We start from the raw sequence: 24685 nt of genomic DNA, 5'->3' as shown, positions 1-24685 counted from the left end.
GATGGACTAAGATGCAAAGAGCTGGAGACAAGAGGCAGTTTAGATGGATCTTCAAACTCTCTCCCGACCCTTCACTCTGCAGCTCTGGCCAGAATAGGGGTTTCCCCCCCCCAGGATTCTCACGGAGCCGTGGCTAGGCAAACGGTAGCTAAGGCTTGATCTATGCTACAGATTTGTATCGGTATCACTGTGTCCCTCAGGCAAGTGGAAAATCAACACCCCTGAGTGACGCAGTTATAATGATGGAACTCCCAGTGTAGAGGGCTTCTCCCATCGACACAGCTACCAGATCTGGGGGAAGTATCTACACCAATGGGAGAAGCCCTGTCCTCAGTCTAGGGAGTGACTTCACTGAGCGCAGCAACTTCTGTGTTCCTGTTAAACTCTGTTATCTTTATTGGCACCTCACCCTCTAACCCACCCACTTTGTCTTGTCCGGGGCGGCTCCAGGCACTAGCGCACCAAGTGCGTGCCTGGGGCGGCAAGCCATGGGGGGCGGCCTGCTGGTCGCTGGGAGGGCGGCAGTCAGGCGGCTTTTGGTGGCATGCCTGCCGGAGGTCCTCTGGTCCCGCGGCTTCGGCGGCAATTCGGCGGCGGGTGCCAAAGGCGCAGGACCGGCGGACTTCCCACAGGCGCGCCGCTGAAAGCCGCCTGACTGCCGTGCTTGGGGTGGCAAAATACATAGAGCTGCCCCTGGACTTGTCCACCTGTTGCATCCTGCATGACACCTAGACTGTATGTCCTCTGGGGCAGGGGCTGGCTGCTTTGGTACTGGTCTGTACCAGACCTGGGTAACATTTTTCAGCCAAAACTTTTTTTAAAGAAAAAAATACAGACTTGGCAACACCAAAACATTTCAGGGTCAGTTAGGCTGAATTGTTTGTGTCAGAAAAAGAACCAAAAAGAACATTTTGAAAAAGGGAAAATGTTTCGTTTTACATTTTTGAAATGAAATATTTTGATTTTTCAGTTCAAAATGATGGTTTGTTTTGAAATTTCCTTTATATTTCTTTTTTAAAATTAAAAACAAATGCTTGAAAGCAAAATGAAACACTTCATTTTAGCTCAAATGAAACATTTGGTTTGATCTGAAATGATTTTTTCCCAACTTTTTGAAGGGCAGAAAATTTAAAAAAAATGTCATTTCAGTTTGACCCCAAACGAAGTTTTTCATTGATTATTCAGAAGTGCCAGTGACCCAACAAAATCTATTATTGTCACAGCTCAGGGTTGTACAGGACCTACCGCAATGGGGCCCGGAGCCTTTACTGGGGTTCTTCTTAGGTGCTACCGTACTTAAAATAATTTCAACACTTCCTACTCTGTTCTCCTCAAGCTGCAAGCACAACAGCCTGGGGAAAAAATGACAATATTATCTGAACATTTACACCTCTGCCCTCTGCTTTCACTGGGTGAAACTTCCCCAGGGCAGAAAGTCAGCGCAAGACCTGTGCGTTTCCGAAGTCTCAAGACACCCTTTCTTTCTGGAGATCTGACGACGGGCTGGATGTCATCACCTTCACCCAGAACTGGCCACGTCCACAAAGAAAGAGCACACCGCTCAAGGAAGGGATGTCTGTCAGATTTCTCTAGCTTCTGGTACAAACGCTTGGAGAAGAAAGAAAAGCCCTTGGCAGTTGGTAACTGCCAAATAGAAACAGCTTCTGGAGAGGAGCTGATGGAGACCAACCCATACATCACATAGCTAACTGGGCACTTATAAAACAGGAAGGAAACATCCTCTGGGGCTTACTTAAAGTACTGCAAGAAATTCTGGCACTGAGGGATTCCCATAAGGGCCACCCAGACATGATAGAAGGATACTTGTCATTGTTCAATTCACATTTCCCTTGTAATAACAACGTCCCACGGGCCACCCCACAGAACAGGAGGGAGATCATTAGTAGGCAAGGAACAGCTAAAACAGGCAACCTGCTGTTTCCAGGGCCCAGCTCTCTGGATGGATCTGCTGCCCGAGAGATCTTTTGTCCTTCGGGAGAAAAATATATCCAGACTTCTGGACACAAAGATGCAAAAGGAAGAGTCATTTCATGCTGCTGTTCTCTGACCTCAGCAAATTCTGCTCTTTTGTTTTGCTTTTCAGGGGTTCTTATCCTGTGATTGGATGCGTGTGAGCAGACCCCTGCCCTGCGGTTGACTGGACCAAGGGTCTGTACAGGCCCAGGGGCCTGTTCACGCAGAACTGCTTGCAGGATCAGGGTCCAAGGAGAAATTTAAACAAAAAGAGTCTCTCCCCACCTTTCTTCCACCCACCCACCTACCCTCCCACGCTGAGTGGAGCCTAGCACAGTAGTGAGCTTAAGAGCGATAAAACATAATGTGTTGGGCCGTCCATGCTAGATTAACTGGCGGCTTTTCTGAGACTTCCAAGTCCCACGACATGGCTCCTTCCTTGTTCTTTATTCTGTCTCTTTCAGATGTCCTCTGTAAAGCTCCACTAACATTCGCCCCCATCTCCAGCATCATCCTACGATGCTGTCAACTGCCGCAGACAAATATTTATCAGAATGTATTAGGAGGCCTGAAAATCAGCTTCTGCAGCAGAAAGGGTGGGAGCTCGGCTGACATGTGGCTTTTACTGGCCCAAATCCTACCCCCCTCCCTTAAAGATGTTTTGATAAATGAAGGCTGTCAGGACATTGCAGCAGCTCCTTCCATGGCTAATACTGTTTAAATGGATTTTGCAAAGGTAAACTGACGTGAAGAATGGCCCAGTGCCCAAGACCAGCAGCAGAAGGCATGGGAAGCAGCAGTCTAGGCAATGTCACTTGGGGGTGTATTTATGATGCATCATAATGCTGGAAACTATTAATCTCTTCCCAGAAAGGTTTCGGAGGCCTCCCGGGAAATCCAGTTTGTGACACGCTTGCCATGCAATGAGCTCAGGACATCGGTGATGCTCCCCTCTGAGACAGGAGCATTTGGGATATTATTTCTCGGTATTTCTCTGAATCCTCATTAACATCACTGTCCCGTCTCCCAAGCCCACCACTTGCTGCTCCCAATCCCCAGCATTCCAGCTTCGCTTCTGTTCCCAGCCACAGAGCTCTCCAGGTCCTCAGAGCTTTCTCCTGCTCTGTCCAAGCCCCAATGTCCCAGCTGCATTCTTCCCACCAGGCCACGCCTAGGCAAGTCCAGCCACAGGGCACCTAGGTAAGCGGATGCCAGATCCTCAGGCCCCAGGACTAGCTTTGTGATCAGAGTCCTGAGCGCACTCAGTGTCCCAGTAGACCGAGAGGGGAGACACAAAGTGCTGCTAGCCTTTAATTTCCACCCGTGAAAGGAAAAAGTTCCAAAGGATGCCGATGAAGCTGGTGCATTTTACATGGTACCAGGTATCAAACGTGTGTGTTTTTCAGCAAGAAAACAAAGCTCTTCAATATTGCAACACAGTTAAAAACTATATGAATCAAGCGTCCTTAGGGGAATGAAAACACCAGCAAGCAAACATGATTGTCAGCGCTAAGGGAAAAGTCTGCCAGAACCTCCTCCAAAGCGGTGCTGTAAGAGAATCTCTCGGGGGCACCTCGCCCCGCTCAGGCTCTTAGTCCTGGTGGGTTCCCGCCCTAGTGGGCTTGTTTACTTTACTTCTGGGTGGGGGAAAGGCAAAAGATCAGGTCAACACAAACCGAGCCCCTCCTGGACTCAGTAACAAAGCAACAACAAGTCAGAGGCACCACCTTGCCTGGGTCGCAGCTTTGTTGGGGTCCTTATGGCCGGGTAGCTGAGTCAGCCCCTCCCTATCGGGCTTATCCCTGGGGGTTGCTGGACTCCTTGCCCAGCCTGGGGGCTTTCTGGCATGAGGGTTCCTCCCGCTGCACCAGGAGCTATTCAAGCCATTGCCTTCTCAGATCTCCCCCCGGCATACTGCAGCTTCCACCTTCCAAAGCTCTTCACCGTACCATGCGTGATTGACAGGGTCAGAGGGGGCAGGCTATGTTAGCACACGCAGCCTCCCAAACCCCCTCCCTCGGTCACAAGTGTCTCTGCCCTAGACAACACAAGAATGGATGGCTGAAGGTCGGCGCCAAGAACTGTCTGATGAACTAGCCTGCCCTCCACAATGGACCTTATCACGTGGGAAGAGAGCCTTGCCCCGAGGGTTAATTCTGAGCACTGCTAGTCCAGAGCTTTGTGCCGAAGCAAATCCAGTAACAAAGGGTCTCCCTTAGTGCAGTTGGTGCTTAATAATAAAACAAGGTCAGTCATTAAGAGGTCGTTTCACCCTTTCTGCGGGTGATAGCTAATTCAGAGAACACAATGAAACTCATCCCTCTTGGAATTGGGGGACAGAGAGAGTGAGATTCTAATTATATTCTAATTATTACCACATTACTGTATTCTGATTATAATAGAAAGTAGAGATGGGTCCAAGGCTATGGAGTTTGAAGGGAGGCAGGACTCAAAGTTTCTCAAAGTTCAGGAGGTTTTGGGCCTGCAGATCTGATCCAGGCTCATCTCTGCAGGAAAATTACATGCAGTCACTGTAACTCACTGTTGTCTTCCACAGCCCCATGGGGAATCAGCCAGCAGACTCACTGTGCAGTCGTTATGGTGCACTATAGGATGCGGTTTCCAGAACACAGGACGAGAGACCTGAGGAGTTATGCAGAGCAACAGGCTTCTTTCTCTGTTCTGCTGCATACTTTGGGTCTCATACTTTAGGTCTGATATGTATGCAGGCATGAGAGGCCTGGAAAAGCTCTCATATGGAGACTGGAAAGATTGTGCTTGTTCAGCTTGGAGAGGAGATGAATAACGAAGTATCAGACAAAAGGATACAAAATAATGATTGGAATAGAGAAGGTAGATCAGGAACTTCTATTCACTTTTTCTCATAATACACGAACCAAGGTAACAGTCAAATTGGAAAGTGGAAAATGCAACACAGATGAAAAGTAACATTCTTTCTCGCAATGCAATTAACCTGTGGAACTCCCTGCCACAAGATGTCACTGTGGCCAAGAGCTGAGCAGGATTTGGATAATGAGGACATCCAGAGTTGTTACAGATGGGAACATAGGGGTGGTAGAGTTGCCATCCAATAGAAAGACTTACATTGACCTTATGGGCATTGGAGTGAATGGGTTCGTTGTATAATCATCACTGTATCTGCCCAGAGACAGATGTGCCAACTCTGCAACTAGTACAGCCCTGAGCTTGTGTTCCACCTGACGTATCCATAGGCAAGGGGGCTTGGATCAAGTCTGTTCCACCAGACTTCCTAGGTGATCTTGGGCTAGTCTCTTAGCCTCTCCGTGCCTCAGTTTCCCATCTGTACAATAGGGATAATAGCATTGCCCTGCCCTAGAGGGGTTTTGTGCGATTAAAGATAGATAAAGATATTAATAATAGATTAAAGATTGTGAGGTGCTCAGATACTCTAGTAATGCGGGCCATATAAGTAACTAAGATACATCAATAGATAGGGTTTATCTTGACCTGCTAACTTGTGTTAAAACTACAACTGCCCTGTCTTCAGTAGGATTTTAATTCATGGAAACGTCATGCAATAGGAAGTACGAACACACCTTCATTCCTACCGAAGACAAGGCCAAAGAAAATAAAAAAGGGTTAAGATTTCCCCCTGCCCAGTCATTTATATTTACATTACTGCAAACACCACTAGAGCGACGACAAGTTCACATTTTGGGCCGGATCGATAATCCCATTGAGATCTAAGCCTTTGGATCAGCCCTTACCAAGCAGCAGCTTCCCCATAAGGAGAAAAACTTTAAAGCTTTATATCGCCTCCCGATGTTGTTTGCTTTCTCATTAATGACGCTCCTTCCCAAGCTGTTTCCTTCCAGGCTCTCACCTGACCCCTGTTCAGAGAGACACGTGGTTCATCTCTCATGAATTCTGGGGTGAGACAGCTGCATTCTTTCCACCCCTTCCACTGAGACAAGTTTCTCTCTTTCAGTTCATCCAAGGGGTGATACTTTGAAGCCAGGAGAAGGAACAGAGGGGGACTCAAATCGATGAACCGCCCCCCCCCCAGCATGATACCGGTCGCACTTAGGAAGCTGGTCAGAACACCAGCCAACATCATTGAAGCATTATCACATCTAAAGGTTGTTTGCAGGTTTTCAAGCAAAACAAGTCATTTTCCTCAGACGAATGTGGCCCGGGCAACTTAATCAATACCGGATTGCTGAGCTATTATTACGGGGGTGCTTAAGTTTCATTTGTAAGATAGCTGCATTGATTGCGACAGATAATTTGCCTGTCAATAATGTCATTCCTGACAAATAGCTCCTTACATGAAATTTTCTGCTGTGCCTTTGTCACTCTTGCATTGTTGAGGGCTGCAGAGTCTGGCAAGAAATTGCTACTGAAAGCTCAACCGTTGTTTAAAATTGCTGGGGGTGGTGGGGTGGATTTGAAGGGATGTTATCTTGCAAACCTTTATTGGGGGATTGAAACATCATTTAATTCCGCCCCCTTATAAGTGGCGGCTCAGTAAATATGGGCCTGGTTCACATGGGAGAAAGTGCAGCTACTGAACTGCTGCAGTGAGCTTGTGTTTTTTGGCTCCAGTGGGCACTGGATGGCTCAGGTGGTCAGGTATGGGAGGGATTGGAAACTTTAGGTTCCCAAGTCAATAGTGGGCTAAGCTGGTGGCGGGCTCAGCCACGCATTACGTGTCTTGAAGGGGCTGGTGGGTCTCCGCAGTTCAGTTCCCAGCGGAAGGGCATCTACATCACACACAAAACAACCCACCAGCACAGCTGACGTTAGCAAGACTAGCTACTTTATGGCTACTTCTGCCTTTTCATGTTCTGTATGTATGTATATCTCCTCACTCTATGTTCCAGTCTATGCATCCGAAGAAGTGGGCTGTAGCGCACGAAAGCTTATGCTCAAATAAATGTGTTAGTCTCTAAGGTGCCACAAATACTCCTGTTCTTTTTGAAGAAAAAAAGTAAATCTGGTTTATGTACCCCTACGAGTGCACTCTGTGTGCCACAGCTCTTTGCTCCTTGCATATGGCATTCTGTACTCGGGCGGACTGCAGTGGCACCAAAATACACTTTGTTGCCACTCCCAAAGAAAAGAAAAAAGAAGAAAGGAAGAAAAGGAAATGTACGGCAAGAGAGAGATAGAAAGATAAGTTTACTAAAACTCAATATCTAGCTACAGCCCTTTATAAATAACAAATAATAAGGAGAAATAATAACAGCACAATATTGAAAGGCAGCCCAGCCATTAAACTTTAAATTAATATTTAATATGATTTGGATGAAGGAAAAAAGCCCACCAATCCCAACCCAACAACTTTATAATTGGAGTCTGAAGCTGCAGCTAGTAATAACAGATTATGTTGCGTCAAAAAGAGATTTATGAGTGTCCAAGACAAAATAATCTCTCTTTGGGTGTTATCTGCCCAAAGCAGTGCGGTGCAGAGGAAGGACCAAATTAATCAACTGCAATGCGCTGCCCCCCTTTCTAATAAAACCAGTCAGTTCGTGCAGGGCAACCTACTCTGATCATTCAGGCCTCTGATTGTCCAGCAAAGAAACTGGAGCATCTGTCTGCATGGAACCCACTGAGCCTTTTTGGGGAAACGTTTACAAAGATCAGCCCCCAAGCAAATATTCTAGTAGGCTTATCTTCGGCTGCCTATTGCCTAAAAGGTGCATGGGGGGCAGGCGGCGGTTGCAGGAAGATAACTGACACATGACAGCTATCTTGCTGTGAAATCCTAGTGGAGTGAAGGCACCTCTGGTTTTACCATGAGGTAGTTATGTGAGACCAGCACTAAACCTCCGCCAGTGGTTGATCCCACCTTGTTTACCTTCAGGTAAAACTACAGAGCTTTCTCCCCAGTAGGACTGTAAAGCGGGATGGCTCACATGCGTTAGTTAACCCATAGTAAACACCTGCCTTTCTTTAGCAGTGAAGACAGACACACACAGGTATGCACACAGGTGGACAAATTGGAGAGAGTCCAGCAGAGGGCAATGAAAATGACTAGGGGACTGGGGCACATGACTTACGAGGAGAGGCTGAGGGAACTGGGGTTATTTAGTCTGCAGAAGAGAAGAATGAGGGGGGATTTGATAGCAGCCTTCAACTACCCAAAGGGGGGGTTCCAAAGAGGATGGAGCTCAACTGTTTTCAGTGATGGTAGATGACAGAACAAGGAGTAATGGTCTCAAGTTGCAGTGGGGGAGGTTTAGGTTGGATATTAGGAAACACTATTTCACTAGGAGGGTGGTGAAGCACTGGAATGGGTCACCTAGGGAGGTGGTGGAATCTTCCTCCTTAGAGGTTTTTAAGGCCCAGCTTGATGAAGCCCGGGCTGGGATGATTTCGTTTGTGTTGGTCCTGCTTTGAGCAGGGGGTTGGACTAGATGAAACTCCTGAGGTCTTTTCCAACCCTGATGTTCTATGATTCTATGCCCTTATCTGCCAACTGAACAGATGAATCAGTCACTTTGTGCTGTGATGATGACTAACGTCTCCTCCTTTGTGTGGAGATGGCAATTGGCAGGCGGCTGCTGGAAACTGCCAGTGGGCTTTCACTTCAGCCTAACTGGACATGGGTTGTCGGGGGGCATTCTGGATTCAGTTCAACAGCTATTTAGACAATTTCACTAGGATAAAGAGAATTTTTATGGAGCATAATAGCCCAGGTCCCGCCAAGTCCAAGCTCTTGGGAGGAGATTCTATGTTCTCCAGGTGTGCTAGGGCCAGTTAAGGATTTCTCAGTGTTTCCTTCTTTTGCTCCATTCTCCATCATACTGTTCCCAATTCCAGAGGCCCTTGCTGATCTCTTCCTTTCCTTCTCTGACTTCCAACCATGACCACACATGACACTCCGTGAGCAGGCTCTGGAGTGGATGGACTGTGGGTCTGGTCTAGTCCAGCCATTCTCATGTTCCCAAATTATTTAGTCTTTGTATTACAGTTACACTCAGAGGCACCAACCAACATCAGGGCCTCTCTGTGCTGGGAGTGGCACAGACACACAATGAGAAACACTGAAGTGCTCATTGTCTACATCATATTTATGTATTTCATTCATTGACCCCCCTGAAATGAGTGGGGAGCCTTTCTATGGAGGCCAATGGCATCAGCAGATTGGATGGTCTATAAATGAATTGCGAGGGGCAGCGAGGGAGACAGAAATGGGGGAAGGCTCTAAGTGAGCCCCTCCTTGCATCGCATCTGGGTCTGCTTTGTGAGACGTGAGCCTACAAGCCACATTCCTAGAACCTGGTGGGACGTACGTTAGGCGTGTAGACTGATCCTGTGAATTAGGGCTGTAGGGTTCTCTGCCCTAGACTGGAAATCTCCAGGGGACAGAACTGACTTTGTCTGAGTCTTGCACAGAACCAAGCAGTTTGATGAAAATCTTCTCTCCCTGCCCCTTTTAATATTTGTGTTACCCACCTAACTGGGTCTTGTCTTCAGCTGAGAATGTAAACTCTTTGGGGGTGGGGCTTGCCTTTTATTATTGTTTGTGCAGTGCCCAGCACAATGGGGTTTCATTTAGATAGGAGCCTTGGTTTTCTACCATAATACAAATAAATGATCATGTATGTTGTCCTCCTTGTTTTCAGGCTCTTCGCCGTATCTGAGTTACTGCTCTCAGACAGCTACTGCTGCCATGAATTTCACACTCTTCAATATGTTTCCAGAACACCAAGTGCCCTGGTCAGGTTAGGAAGTGTTTGATGTTTGTTCCTATTCATTTTTAAGCTTCTCCATCACCTAAGTAAACTCTTGATTTTATCCCAGTTGGAGCCCTACCGCAGGTTTGTTGAAACAGAATGAATTACAAATTAAAATACTAAGAGTGCTTGCTCAGACGACATCTCATCATATTGCAGTGCACGCTGCACAAGTATTAAGATTAGTCTGCTGCTGGGCTGCTAAAGCCCATCTTCGGTGTATTTAACTGATCTTGAAAACTGAAGACTAGCAACAAATAATCTCACAGTAGCTTTCACACCCTATTCAAAATGAAAATCGACATTGCCTAGAATTTCCAAACTTTCTATAGCCCCGTAGCTGATCCCCGCCGCAGCTGAGATTTCTCATTCCCCTATACGCATGGAAAAGTCATTAGCAGCAACAAATGGGATTTGATATGAATCAGAATTACAGCTGTAGCCATAGAGGGGATGGGGGCTATTTTTTAGCTATGACAGTGCGGCTTCGCATGTAGGGTGCTAAAATAGGAATCTGGAAACCTGGATTCTACTCCCAGCTGTGCTGTGTGACCATGGGAAAGTAGTTTTCCTGCTCTGTGCCTCTGTTTCCCCTTCTGACCGTTGTCTGTCTTGTCTATTTGGCCTATAAACTCTCCAGGGCAGGGGCTGTCTCTTATTCTGTAGATGCAGAACACGTAGCACAATGGGACCCTAAGCTTGAGTAGCGTCTCTACTACAACCATAATGCAAACAATCATTACTGTTCTCACATGCAGTTTGATAAGAACCGAAAGTGACAACGGACGTTACGAACAGCGGAACACAAAGCCATGGGGCCAATGCCAGTCTCCAGCAGTCACTCCACTGACTACAGAGATAAATGGGGGCCACTGCTTTTAATTAAGGGCCAGATGCTGCTGCTGACCCACACCGGCTCTTTGACCTCAGTGGGGGGCCAGAGGGGCTCCCTGTACAGATCAGACTGCAGGATCGAGGCCCCAGTCTGGATTTATGTTCACTCCCTTGCTGAAGGCTCACCCACAGGTAATGGTACAACTAGCAGATCACACGAAATGCCCTGGAGCACGGCTTTGTGGAGCAGACAAGGACAGCCAGCGCTGCCCCCTCACCCCACATTGACTTTAACATTAACTGGCACCATCTCCCCAGGACATCACTGCCTGAATCCTCTCGCCAGACTCTGCATGTGCAAGGGGACTATGGTCAGTTTATTAAGAACCCTCTTCTTAGGGGTGGGGCTCAGATACATCCATCTAGAGGGCTATACCAAGGCAGTCACAGAGCCGTCCCTAAGGGATTCTGCTGAGGCAGCTTAAGGCAGCGTGTGAATCCACCCCAAAGAAGTCTCCCATGCAGACCGAGTTCCCACAATGTGTGATGGGCTGCTTGTGTACAATTGGTTCCCGCAGCTCTCTACCCAGCGGGGTAAAGGAGCCCTTGATGCTGGCCAGACTAGTGGTAAAGCCACAGCTTCCCTAAATTTGCAACGACAAACTCGGAGGGAGAAGAGCTATCTAAGCCAAAGGCCAATGTTAGCACAAGAACAAATGGGCATTAACGGCTTAGGAGTAAGTTTAGGCTGGAAATTAGAAGGAGGTTTCTGAGAGAGACAAGGAAGGGGAGGGAATATCTTTTATTGGAATGACGTCTGTTAGTGAAAGAGTTGAGTTTTTGCGCTCCACCAAACTCTCCTTCAGGGCTGGGCCTGTGGGTGTTTTATTCACCCGTCTCATCTCTCTCATATCCTGGGACCAACATGACTATACCACCACCACAAACAAGGAGGTGTCTAACTCTCAGAGGAAGGAGGTTCTGGAACAACCTCTCAAAGGAGTAGCATGGGCCAACACCCTAACTAGAGACGTAGCTTGATTCCTTTTACAAAGGGATTGTCTGCAAGAGCAGAACTTGCCTCGATGATCCAGAGTCCCCTTATTGTCCTATGCCCTGTGTTCTTACACAGTTCCTGCTCTTGTGTGCATTTTTAATTTTTCTCTGGGGAAAATGGTGAATCTCCACTAAGGACAATAAAGTCCCTATTTTTTGCAGTGGAGTAGTGAGTGTCTGTGTTGTGAACATTTCCCATTTCATGCAAACACTAATGGAAACCGCCGTTATAGCCCCCTCAATAGTGCGGAGACAGAAACACAGCCCTTGAATAGTCCCAGAGGGAGTCTCAGTGGGTCCGAGAGTGAGAGCAAAACCTCAGAGAAAGGCCCCTGCTATTTAAATTATTCTATTAGCTGGAGATTTAATTAACTTCTCTCACAGCCCCAAAGATCAGAGACTGCATATTTTTTCCTTGACAGAGAAAGCTTTGCTGCCAGCCGTGCTTTCTTGAACACTCAGACTTCTAATAAAAAAACATCCCTCTGGAAATATGGTAAACATCTCTTCAACCGAATGTGAATTTGTTACTGAAGCAATTAATGTCCCCTTGTTTATTAAGCTAATGTAAGGAAGTCAGTTAATGTGAGCAATGGCGGGTCATTATTATCCTAATGGAGCCGTCCCCAGTCAACCTGTCCGTGCTTTGGCTTATAATTACCAATAGAAATTTTCAACCCAACACATCAGCCAACCTCAGAACTGGAGGGTGGGGCGGGGGAGAGAGAGAGAATCTACAAGTGCAAAGAGAGAGAATGTATGTGGGGCCAGGGCTGCCCAGAGGATTCAGGGGGCCTGGGGCAAAGCAATTTCAGGGGCCCCTTCCATAAAAAAAAGTTGCAATACTATAGAATAGTATATTCTCGTGGGGGCCCCTGTAGGGCCTGGGGAAAATTGCGCCACTTGCCCCCCCTCCCCCAGGCAGCCCTGTGTAGGGCTTTCCTGAGGCTTAGAGATAAGAAGGGCTGGACTTGGCTAGAAAGTCTCACACTACATATCAGCAGAGGGGGAGTGTTGCTCTCATATTCGCATCATTCCCTTCAGAGACTGTTGACAGGAAAACCTTGATCTTGCTCAGCTGTAAGCACAAAACCAGGAACAGTCAGCTACAAGCAGCATAAACCCAGCAAGCCCGACTGTCACCTACAGCCCACTACAACCTGTGGGGTCCCACCCTATGGCCCCAAACTGGCCTCATGTGTTACCAGGAGGTGCAGCTGAAATTCACTGCTGGGATAACCTGACCTTGCACCATTGCTCCCAGCCTGTAAAGCTCTACCAGGGCCTGGAGGGAAGATGGAGCACTGCAGCTGGGCATGTCACCCGCGGACTGTCTCTCATTTGTTAAGGATGAAAGCCGCTCTAGGCTCTAGAGAATCAAGCCCTGAGGCATGGCCAGTTCCTGCATCCCCCACCCCCCAGAAGCATAATATCCCTCTGGGGGTGTTCCCTGTCTTCTTTTGCAGAAGGCATCAGACCCCTACTGGAGCAGCAGCATAGAGAGGCAGCTGGGGCGTGTATGGTTATAAATAGTTAAACACTGATCTGGAGATCAACGGTGCACCAGTGCGGTTTCCCCATATTCCTAATGTTGCATAGAGAGCAAAGACCCAGCCCCCTCCTTCATGCAAAGCCAGAGTAGAAGCACGTTGCAGGGCGATTAAGAGCAGGATTTCAGGTTAGGCAGCCTCTTGGAACCCACGCCTTGGTGCAAAACAGCCGCACAGCCTCTCTGCCCCTGCTGCTGTTCAGGGGCTGTAGAGTACAGCAGGGAGGTTATGCTTGCTGTCGAGGTAGGCAATGAGGGTTCACTGGATACTCTCCCACGCCGCCGCCTGTCACGGTAGAAACAAGCTCCATAGACCAGAACTCTGCAGGGCCTGGGGGGGTCTCTTGACACTGCCTCTCTGCACTCCATCCCTTCTTCCCTGACTAGCGCTACAGCAGTTACCCTGTGCAGAGAGAGGTGTGATGTTAGATTAAAATATGACCATGTAGATCATTGTTGCAACCACTGTTCTATAGTTGCAACAAATCCTGTACAAACTGTGGCATGTAGGAGGTCTATGGAAAGGTTATGATTTGCTGAAGATGATTATGCTAGTTGTATGCATGTATCATTTTTGTATTTGAAGTTATGAGTATTGGCTGCATACTTGGATTTCAAATGTCTGTTCCTGGGGCAACACCCCCACGGTAGCTAACCAGCACATCTTGGAGGGTGTAAGGGTTTGGACTCACCCCTGCAGCGCCTCCTACTGGTCGTCCATGGGAATTGGCTCTTCCAGCATCCTGGAGCTCCCCCTGCAGGCTGATGATCCACATTACCTGCTGGGCCCCCGTGTCCCTCCCCGGACTCTGGTGCCCCTTTCTCTGGATTGCTGCCCCCCGACAGTACCCCCACACTCTGGGTCTCTTCGGCCAGGGGAACCCCCACCCACTAACCCCACCTCACCTCAGTGTACGGCTACTGCCAGTCACCATCTAGCCCCACACCCAGGGGCAGACTGCAGTATAAGCCACTCTTCACAGGCAAGGTTGGGCTGGACCTGCTGCCTGTCTCTATAGCTGGGCTGCCCCCGTACTGGTCTTAGGCCCCCAGCTAGGCCCACAGCCTGGGGGTTTTCCAGGCTGGAGCTCCCCAGCTCCTCTAGCCTTCTGCCAGCCCTGCTCCACTCCCAGTACCCTGCTCAGCTCCCTAGCAGCCAAGCCCTTCTCTCTCTCTACAAGCAGAGAGACACTAACTGGGCTTCTGGCACACAGTCTCTTATAGGGGCCAGCTGAGTCTACTTTCCCCAATCAGCCCAGGCTTCTTGCCCCACCCACAGCCCTCTTCTGGGCTGTTTCAAAACCAACAGGGCAGGAGCAGGTTCAGGCCCCGTGGAGCCCCCCATTAGGCTGGTGGGGACCCTTTAGCAGTGGCCCGCCCACTTCCTGAAGCCCAATAGGTATAGAAGGACTATTCAAATTGAGTGGCTTATCAAAAGAACATTTAACTGACAGTGGACCATGGGAGACACCTATCTATAGTTAACGGGATTTCCTGCTAGGACTAAAAGAAATCAGGCATTGAGAGGTGACTTGCCTATGTGACTCCAAACTGCTCCTCTTTTACCTGGAATTTTCCACTAGCTGTGCAGAGGGCTGTGTTTGAAACCATGAGTTTCCCTCCACATGGCAGAAGCTATAAAAGGCCCTGAAAACACCTCTATTTTGCCTCTTTCCTGCTCAAGCCTCTGGCTTTATACTAATAGGCACATTCTAACCAAGGAATTGAGGACCTTTCAATGATTTGGAATCAGCCAGAAACTTGACTTAAGCCAGGAGTTTATTCTATCACTGCTGCAAGCCTGAACTAAGAACTTTATATATTTGATTCCTTGAGCCAATTTTAACTCTTTTTTTTAATATAAAAACCACCTTTAGATTTTAGATAAAGGATTGGCAACAGCACAATATTTGGGTAAGAGCTGAGTTGTACAGTGAGCTGGGTGTGGGGCTGGTCCTTGGGGATCACAACCATCTTTTACTTGAGGAGACTAATTTTAAAGAGAGAGACAGAAGTTAACTTTTGTGGCTGGTTTGGTGTATATCTTATGGAGGAATAACCACCAGTTTGGGGTATGTCTGCCCTAGTTCTCAGCAGCTTGTTCTGAATTTGGTATTCTCAGTTGTGACCCACGAAGGCACAGTGACCACAGGGTACAGAGAAAAGCTGCAAAAACTATTTGAGTGCTGGGAAAATTGTCTTACAGTGAGAGACTGAAGAAACACTAGCTGTTTAGCTTATCAGAAAGGTCACAAGATGACTTGATTACAGAGCACGAGGTACTCTCTAATCGAGCCAAAAAGAAAGTAACAAGAATGCAGAAGTTAAAGCCAGACCAATTGAATTTAGAAATAAGGTACAATTTTTTAAACCATGAGGGTGATGAACCATTGGAACGAATTACTAATGAGAATGGTGAATTCTCTATCTTTTGAAATCTTTATGTCAAGACTAGATGCCTTTCTAGAAGAGATGCTTCAAACAAAAGTTAATGGGTTCAATACAGGGGTAACAGGAATTTAATCACCTGTTTAATGCTGCAGATCAAACTAGATGATTTAATGGCCTTAAAAAAAAAACAACAACTCTGAATCAATGCATCTATGAAAGGTAGCAGAGTATCATTTCACTGGCAGATTTCATTCAAACCAAGGTACAAGTTGAAAACGTAAGAATGGCTATACTGGGTCAAACCAATGGCCCCTCTCGCCCAATATCCTGTCTGACAGTGGCCAGTGCCAGATGCTTCAAAGGGAATGAACGGAACAGGGCAATTCTCACGTGATCTGTTCCCTGTTGTCCAGTCCCAGGTTCTGGCAGTCAGAAGCTTAGGGACACCCAGAGCACAGGGTTGCATAATATACAGAATGTGGAAGGGCAAACTAGAACTAAGTCATATTCTTTCCATCACTGCTTTGTTACTCTGAGTTTGAAACATGAATTCCCAGCTGAAATTCAGGGAAACCTCCCTCTCCAGATTGGTTATTCATAAACAAACAAATCCAATAAGCAAACAACAGGAAAAACATGTCTACCTGTCTTAGCACTGTCACCAGATCAAAGTCAGTTTTCTAACTCACCACATTGCCATTAAAATGGAAGAGGCTGTTTTATTTCCTATCTAAAAAGCTAGTCTGAAAAAGCTCAGAGTTGTGAACTGCCTACTCTCTCAAGAGTGAAAAGGAAGGGAAAATTCACTGTGCCAGATCTTCAGCTGTGGTAAATCCAAGTAGCTCTGTTGACTTCAAGGCACCCATACTGTTTATGCCAACTGAGGACGTGTCCAACTGTTTCCACTCCTCTTCACGCAGCCAGTATCACATGTCCCCACCCCTCCTCTTCCCCAAGAATACGACGTGTGGAAGAAGACGTGGCTTAAATAAGCTGTGTTCTGTCAAGGTGACAAAACACGGCAGCACTCTAGCAGGCTGTGCAGTGCGGCGAGAAGTTGCGCTGCATCTCATCAGCTCCGCGAAGGCTTGGATGGTGCCCAAGTTGGAGAACGTCCTGTGAATGACTCATCTGAAAGTGAGAAAAATGTGAAAAGGAGAAATAGGAAGAGGAGACTGGAGATAGAGCTCCATGGCTCTTGCAAAATAAAGGTAGTTTGAAGCATCCAGAAGGGAGCATATTGTTAGAATCATAGAACTGCTGGGCTGGAACGGATCTCAAGAGGTCATCTTAGTCCATTCCCCAACACCGAGGCAGGATTAAGTATACGCTAATCCTGGTAGGAAAGAACCAAATGAGTTGGAAAAATTAAGAACCCTCCAAAACTTCAGCCATTTCTTATAGCAGTACCTTGAACTGAACCATCTGAAGATGGATGGTCCTGTCAACGCCACAGCATTTTCAGCTGCGGTGGGGACTGGAAGTTCCCAGATAGCCTACGAAATGGCATTTCCAACTGTGACCAGAAGCAGGACAGCTCATTAGAAAGTCTGTTCCTTTGAAACTTCCAGCTAAATTTGGCAGCATCGCATGGATAGCTTGGACAAGATCCCCCTCCTGTTTCAACATCCTTTAACCATTTGCCAGATGTGACTGTTTGCCAATGTTTGCCGATTGGCTCCAAGGCGAATCCTCTATTTTCCCATGCCAAGAACATGCCGCCTCCAACGCAATATGCAGCATTTGACAGCTATGCCCCAACAGAATTGGGCAGAGGTCGTTTTTCATGGTGAAGGGACATTTTTCCATCTCTGCTTATTATTTAGATGGAAAAAATGGAGGCCAAAAGGAAACCTTTTGCTTTCCATGAACCTGGAAATTTTTTTTTTTGTTGGTTTCCCAGGCATAGGAACCTTTGTCTGCACAGATCTAGTTCTGATGGAAGCACAAGCATGACATACCCATACTATGGAATTTGACGATATATGAAGAGCTCAAATATCCCTCTGTAGTTCTGGTCCTGCCCTACTGAAATTAATGGGATTTTTGAAGGTGGATTTCTAACTCACACTAGCACAAGCCTGCATCTTTGCCCCTTTATCAGCTGGTCCACATAAGAAGATAAGTCTACTACTACTGCCAGCTAGTGGAGTTCTTCCTTTAGCAGTAGAGCAGTGGCTCTCAAACTTTTTTTTACTGGTGACCCCTTTCACATAGCAAACCTGAGTGCGACCCCCTTTATAAATTAAAAACACCTTTAAATATATTTAACGCCATTATAAATGCTAGAGGCAAAGCGGGATTTGTGGTGGAGGTTGACAGCTCGCAACCCCCATGTAATAACCTCACGACCCCCTGAGGGGTCCCGACCCCCAGTTTCAGAACCCCTGCAGTAGTGCCTCCTGCTTTTAAGTTGTAATGGGCCTGGGTTCTAACCCTGCTGACGCCAAGCAGATAACGGACCGAAAAACCGAGTTGCCAGAACGTACGTATGTAGTATGCAGAGAACTTTATTGCCACTTCTATAGACATATTGGACCTGATTCAGTGGAGTTGCACCAGTGTCAAACCAGAGGAATGCAGAGTCAGGCCATTTCAGCATTCAAAGCTTTCCCCTGGGAGCTGTGTGCTTTGATTATAAACAGGCTATAACCATCTCTGCATCTTATCAAATAACTAGCCAGGTTCTCTGCTCACTTCCACCCGATTTACACAAGGGGTAATTCCACTGATAGCAGTGGTATTATTCCTGATTTGCACCCACGTGAGCAGAATCAAGCCCAATGAATTTGAGTTTTCACAGCCTTACAGGTTTTGGTAAGACACATAGGCACACTCGTAGTGCTTCTTGATTATAGACTAGATTGCAGGGATGCAATATGGGAAATTCTGTAGCCAGAGTACTTGTCCCAAGCAAAACCAGGAAGAGCAGTTACTGTCCTGGGAATGTCGGACCAGTCTAGATGTCCATATCAAAATGAGTGGGATACAGTGTCGTCATCTCTTGAGATAGTACTAGCTTCATGATATTTTATTTTTCTTAAAGCCCCAGCTTCTGGAGTCCTGTGATTATATGAGTGTCTTGCATTTTTTTTTTTAAAAAGTAGATCTTAATTCTAGCCCTCATTTGTGGAGAAAAGGTGAATCCTAAAGGCTTAAAAACCAGAATGCAAATAAACCTCCCAAATTTTGGTGGTCCTGGCTCGTGATTTTTGAGCACAAAAGGTTGGCCATACAGGGGACAGTTCTGCATCTTCCATGCTGATCTAGTCAAACAAGCTGTCTGAGCAGCATGGACTATGGAGTCCCAGCCTGCCTTCAATAGAAGGCACTGATTAAACAAAGCAGCTACTACTGCTACTACTGAGAAAAATTGGAAACCACCTAGGTTGACTGCAGGCTTGTCCCCTGGCATCTTGTCTACCAGAGACCACATCCAGCTGCCAACCCTCAGAAACACCAACTTGCTGAATACCATACTGCAACTAAGGCTATGTCTATGCTACACACCTTACAGCAGCACACTTGTTAAGGTTTCCTGTGTAGTCTCTCTATGCTGGGGAGCGGGAGGGGGAAGAGAAGAACTCCCCCACTGGCATCATTAAACCACCAATGAGCAGCAGTAGCTATGTCACCAGGACAGCAACTCCCATTGACCTAGCACTGTCCACACCAGCACTTTTGTTGGTGTGTTGTTTCACACCTTTGACCGACAAAAGTGCTAGTGTGGACAAAGCCTAGGTATATCATGGTGTTGCATTCGACTTCTCATTGTTTCCAATGACTTTTTCCCCTATACTGGGAAATTCAGCAAACTCTCCCCACTGTTGCTCCAGCAGAGAAACTCCATCAGTGCCGTCAAAGCAGGCTCTGAGCAGGGAGAGGAGTTAAAACACCAGCAGCCCATTTATGGCACAATGACTATCCTGGGTAGGACTGCCCCTGTGCATGAGAAACGGAGGGAGAATCCCCTAAATTGTGCAGAAAAGCCATTGAGCCTTGCAGTGGACATGGGTGTTGGTTTTTATTCTTGGGAGCTGCTTGGATGCCCTAGTCATGGGCCCCAATACAAGAGCGTAGACAGAGATGGGCAGATCAGGAACTGGAATTTCCATTCTATGGGAAATTCCAACATCACAAAAAAAATGTTCTAAACGTAAAGAAAGGCAAAAATTGGCATTTTCCATAATTTTTTTTTTTGAAAAAACAGTTGAAACCTCATTTCAATAAAATCAGAATGTTGTTTTGATTTTGACTTGATTATAAATTAGAATATACAATTAAATAAATTTCAAACTGAAAAGTGGCTTTGAAACCAACTCAGAACATTCCATTCCAATAATTTTGACTTTGAAACATTCAACAAATTGGCATTTTTGATGGAAAAATGTTCCACTGGAAAATATTCAGATAGCAGGCATGGATAGATAGGGTATTTTCATTTGCAATGTAAACAGCTGCCAGTTTTACATCCTCATAACACCCAAAAACGGTCTCCATAGCTTACTAAAGACCCTTTCATGACAGAAACTAAACGGAGCTTGTCGACCTATGTAATTAAATCTGTTCCTATCTACAGTGTGTTAGCGCCATTATTTTCCCATCATAAATGCTGTGTTAATAACGTTGTCTGCTTGATCTTTGGTGCGTGCTGATATTTTATTTAAGCGAATCTGCCTTGGAGTCACTCTGATGCCAGACAGGTCAGAGGAAGAGAGATTTATGAGTGGCAATTATGTTTTTTAATATTTAAACAGACTTCAGAAAAAGTTATCACTATCTGGTTATGGCTTCCATATGAGCTGTAACAGCTGGCTTCACTCAACAAGGTAGCAAGCACTAAATTCTGTTGGAGATAAATAACATAAATAACGTTGCCATGGCCAAACACTAATCACCACACTTATGGGAGCTCTGTTAATTAAAATGCCTATGCAAATATACCTGCTAAAAGCACAATGGCTCCATTTTGTATGCAAAAGACAGTAGATACGTATGCAGGTCATTTGCATCATGGAAAAAATTGGGAATTTTTAATTTGAGTGGAAACTTGAAATTCATGGGCTTTGCGTTGGGGTCTCTGCACCTTTGAGTTACCACTCACGGTTGGACTCAATTGCATTTTTACATACACACACACACACTTATATAACCATGGCAACTAAGTATATAAAAATAAAATTTAAAAAGATTTAAAATCTCACAAGGTTAGAAAGGTCTGGTCTATACTACCCGCCTGAATCGGCGGGTAGAAATCGACCTCTCGGGGATCGATTTATCGCGTCCCGTTGGGACGCGACAATCGATCCCCAAATCGGCGCTCTAACTCCACCAGCGGAGGTGGTAGTAAGCGCCGCCGACAAAAAGCCGCAGAAGTCGATTTTGCCTCCGTCCTCACAACGGGGTAAGTCGGCTGCAATACGTCGAATTCAGCTACGCTATTCACGTAGCTGAATTTGCGTATCTTAAATTGACTCCCCCCTGTAGTGTAGATGTACCCTAAGTCACCATAAACTATGGCCTTGAAACCTCCTGTCCCGTTTGCCTTATCACACATACATAGCATCAATTATACAGTGCAAATCACCGCAGTAGTGGGGCATGACAGTGCCTGGGGGCAGCTTTCCTGTCCCAGTAGAGATCTGTAGAGTCTCAAGGAATGACGATACCATCAAGCTGGTACCAATTGCAGCATCCTTAAAACAACCCCAGTTCTCAGCAGATAGTGCTGGAATCAGCCTTCTGTGTCTGGCACTTGCAGAAATCAGATTCTCACACACTGCTTTAATCAGTTCTACAGAACTTAATGTCACTGCACCAAGCAGGACAACTACACACTGGGAAATTGCGTTCCTCTCCAGGCCTGCATCTTGCTGTTATCTCCTAACTTCAACTTCCCAGAGCTAGGGCAAAGGGAGGTGAATATAATTGCATGGATGGCTCTGCTTGAATCAAGTCTATGGGCTGGAAAGAAAGAATAAGCAGTCAAAAGGCTGTTGAATGGGCACTTAGAAAGTGGGTATAATGAGTGAGTATGGGCAGAGAATGGGAATCTACACAAACACTAGAGGTTTCTGAGAACAACATCAAGGGCTGGCAAAGGAGGAGTGAATAGAGCTAATTGGGAATTATTTAATGAAATCTCTTCATTAAAGAAGTGACAGTTTGTCAAAACTGAAGCTGTTCATGAAACAGGTTTGGATTCAATGACTTTCCCGCCTCAAAATGATATTGAAAAAAGCTGGAATTGTCAGAACATCTACATTTTCTAAAGGAAAAATTCTATTTTCCTGATTCAGAATGAGTTTTTGTTTAGAAATTTAAATTAGACTAAAAAAAGATTTAAAAAGGTAAGAAAAAAGTCAAACTCCAAACCATATTTTGATGAACCTGAATTGAATTTTGTTTGGTTCATGAATATTTCAACTCTTCATCCCAGTTCAAGATGGAATATTTTTGAGAGTTCAAAATTATTCAAGGGGCAGGAAACCCATTTCCCAGCCAGCTCTAGGAGTGAGATCTCTAGCGGATGAGGTAATCAGTCTCCTATCTAAACCCTTCAGATACTTGCAGACATTCCTCCCTTGGTTGCTACATTGCGTAGTCAAGCTATGCCTATTTCCGGAGAGGGGAGTAAACCACTCCTGACCTTTCATCCTTCTAATCACTCCTATAAAGGGTCCATGCATCTCTGTTCCTCAGGTGCTTGGAACAGAATCTTCTGGGTTTGTTTCTCCTCTCATACCAATTTTACACTGGGTACGTTCGTTGACTTCACTGAGTTACTCCTGCTTTATGCTGGAGTACACGAGTGGGGAAATCGCATCCGATAACCCAGGTATGTTCTCACCAGCATAACGCAGATAGGGCCTATCAGAACAGTGCTCTGATGTCGGGTAACCATTATACAGCCCAAAGCTATGCAGGCTTATATTGGCTTTATTATTGCATGGCAAGCGAATAGCAAATTCACAGCCCATTATCACCATTCCTCTCGTTTGTCATTTACTACATTGTAAGTAGCTTCTCTGTGAACACGTATGGTGGATATTCAACTCGTTCTTTTAGTCTGAATAAGAGATGCTTCCTGCAGTGCGCATCACTAAATTGTGGAGTATGTTTGCAAGTGAGGGGGTGGAAGCCCCATGACTGAGTTAACTTTGACTAGCCCTGCCTAGATGAGTGCCCAAATCTCATTGAAAATCAACTACATTAGGCCACTTTGAAAATGCATGCATGAGCAACATGCTGGGCAAAGTGTATCCCCTATCTCCCTCCAGTCAACTGGACACTAGAGGATAATAGCTTACCAATGCTACCTGCTAACAGAGTCATCACTTTATCCCAAACAGTAGAAGTTTCTAGGTTCAAAAACCTGCCAGTAACCCTTGGCTAGGATTGTTACACATACAGTAGACTGTATGATCTAATTAGCCTCCATCCCTGTTTATGATTTGATTCATATCAGAGTTTAAGGTCAGAAGGTGCTATTAGATCATATAGTCTGACCCTCCTGTATGTCACTGAATTTCACCCACTTACCCCTGTATTGAGCCCACTAACTTGTTTGCCTAAAACAATGTGTGATTGGCAAATGCAGATCTTCCTGAAAGGCATCTAGTCTTGAACTATCATCAAAAGATGGAGAATCCACCACTTCGCTCTGTAATTTGTTCCACCGATTAATCACCCTCACTGTTAAAAATGTGGGCTGTATTTCTAATTGGAATTGTCTTCATCTCTATAGTTCCATACCGCTGCCTCTTTGCCAGATGCGTATCACTCCTCCACCGGGCACTGAAGTAGTTAACATTAGCTACCCAGGTAGACAGATGCTTTCCACGGAGCCAGTGGTGGGCTTCCACCGAACTTTATTCTGTGCATGACAGGTGCCTACTACTAGTGTCTGGGTTTCATTCTATTGTCGTCACTGTCAACATTTGCCAGGGTGACTCAGTTTGGAAGGTGCATATTTATTTTTGGGGAACCTGGTCACTAGTCAGTCCATTAGGTTAAGCGCTTGCATCGTTAGCCCGTTCCAGCTGTCAACACTATTTCAGACAGCCCAATTCCTCTTCAATTATACTGTAAGCGGAAAAAAGTCTAGATTTTTAAAAAACATGATTCATTTGGCAACACCAGGGAGGTTCTGTTTGAACAAAACTGCATTTTAATTTGTCAGCTGCCCTTGAAGCATTAGATTTATTTAGCAAGGAACTGATAAGGAGAGAAGAAAAATGGGTAGCAACTCTGGCTTAAGCAGAGACCCAGCTGTTATTCACAGGTTATTGATTCCTATTGACATCAAGAGACATTTAGATTCTAACCACAAGTGATGAGAGTTACTAGGATTTTGCTTGGAAATGTCAAATGCACAAGATCTAAATTTTTATGAGGTCTTTTAAGGGCCCCTGGGGCAAGACACATTAAGGGTATTTTGCTGAGACTGGGGTATAGATGGGAAAAGTTCTCTAAAGCCAAGTCTGCCACATGCAAGGGGCTGTCCTATCATTCCCACCATATGGCCGACAGACATCACGGCCATGTGGCTGTGCATTCTGGATCTGCTAATGAAAGCGATATTGTATCATGGGGCCACAGTTTGCTCACTGAAGTCAATAGGAGAGGGTGTGTGTGTGCGCGCACGCGCAAGAGAGCAGAATTTGCCTTTGGAATGGAGAGATGGAATTTCTCGGTGAATTAGAGGAGAGGCTTGCTTGGTTGTGCATTACTCCAGTTATATGCCCCATCTGATTTCAATGGAATTACCCTGACATAAAACCAGAGTAATGCAGTGAAGATACAGATCCCTAAGCTGTGATTAGGATCAGGTGATCTGCCTTTAAAGCACAGGATCTACTCATGCTTAAAGCTCAGTCTGTACTTAAATGCTTTGTTGGATCAGGATTTTCGTCAACCACCTCGCTGCAGGATGCCTGCTTGTGGCCTGCAAAACCACAGTGAGGCAGGAACCGGTCTCTTCCAACTCAGATCCACAGGCAGGAGCACTGGTACTAGAACACTGATGGACAGACCGGGGCTAGGTAGTATGGGGCAAACTTCTGTGCAAATCCTTTTTTCCACTGAAAAACGCACATTCAGGTTGACCAAAGAAATTAGCAAATTCAGGTAGATTTCAGTGAATTGTTTTGGT

The sequence above is a fragment of the Trachemys scripta genome, chromosome 21 (genome assembly GCF_013100865.1).
Source record: "Trachemys scripta elegans isolate TJP31775 chromosome 21, CAS_Tse_1.0, whole genome shotgun sequence".
Classification (NCBI taxonomy): Eukaryota; Metazoa; Chordata; order Testudines; family Emydidae; genus Trachemys; species Trachemys scripta.
This window is presented reverse-complemented; position numbering follows the sequence as displayed.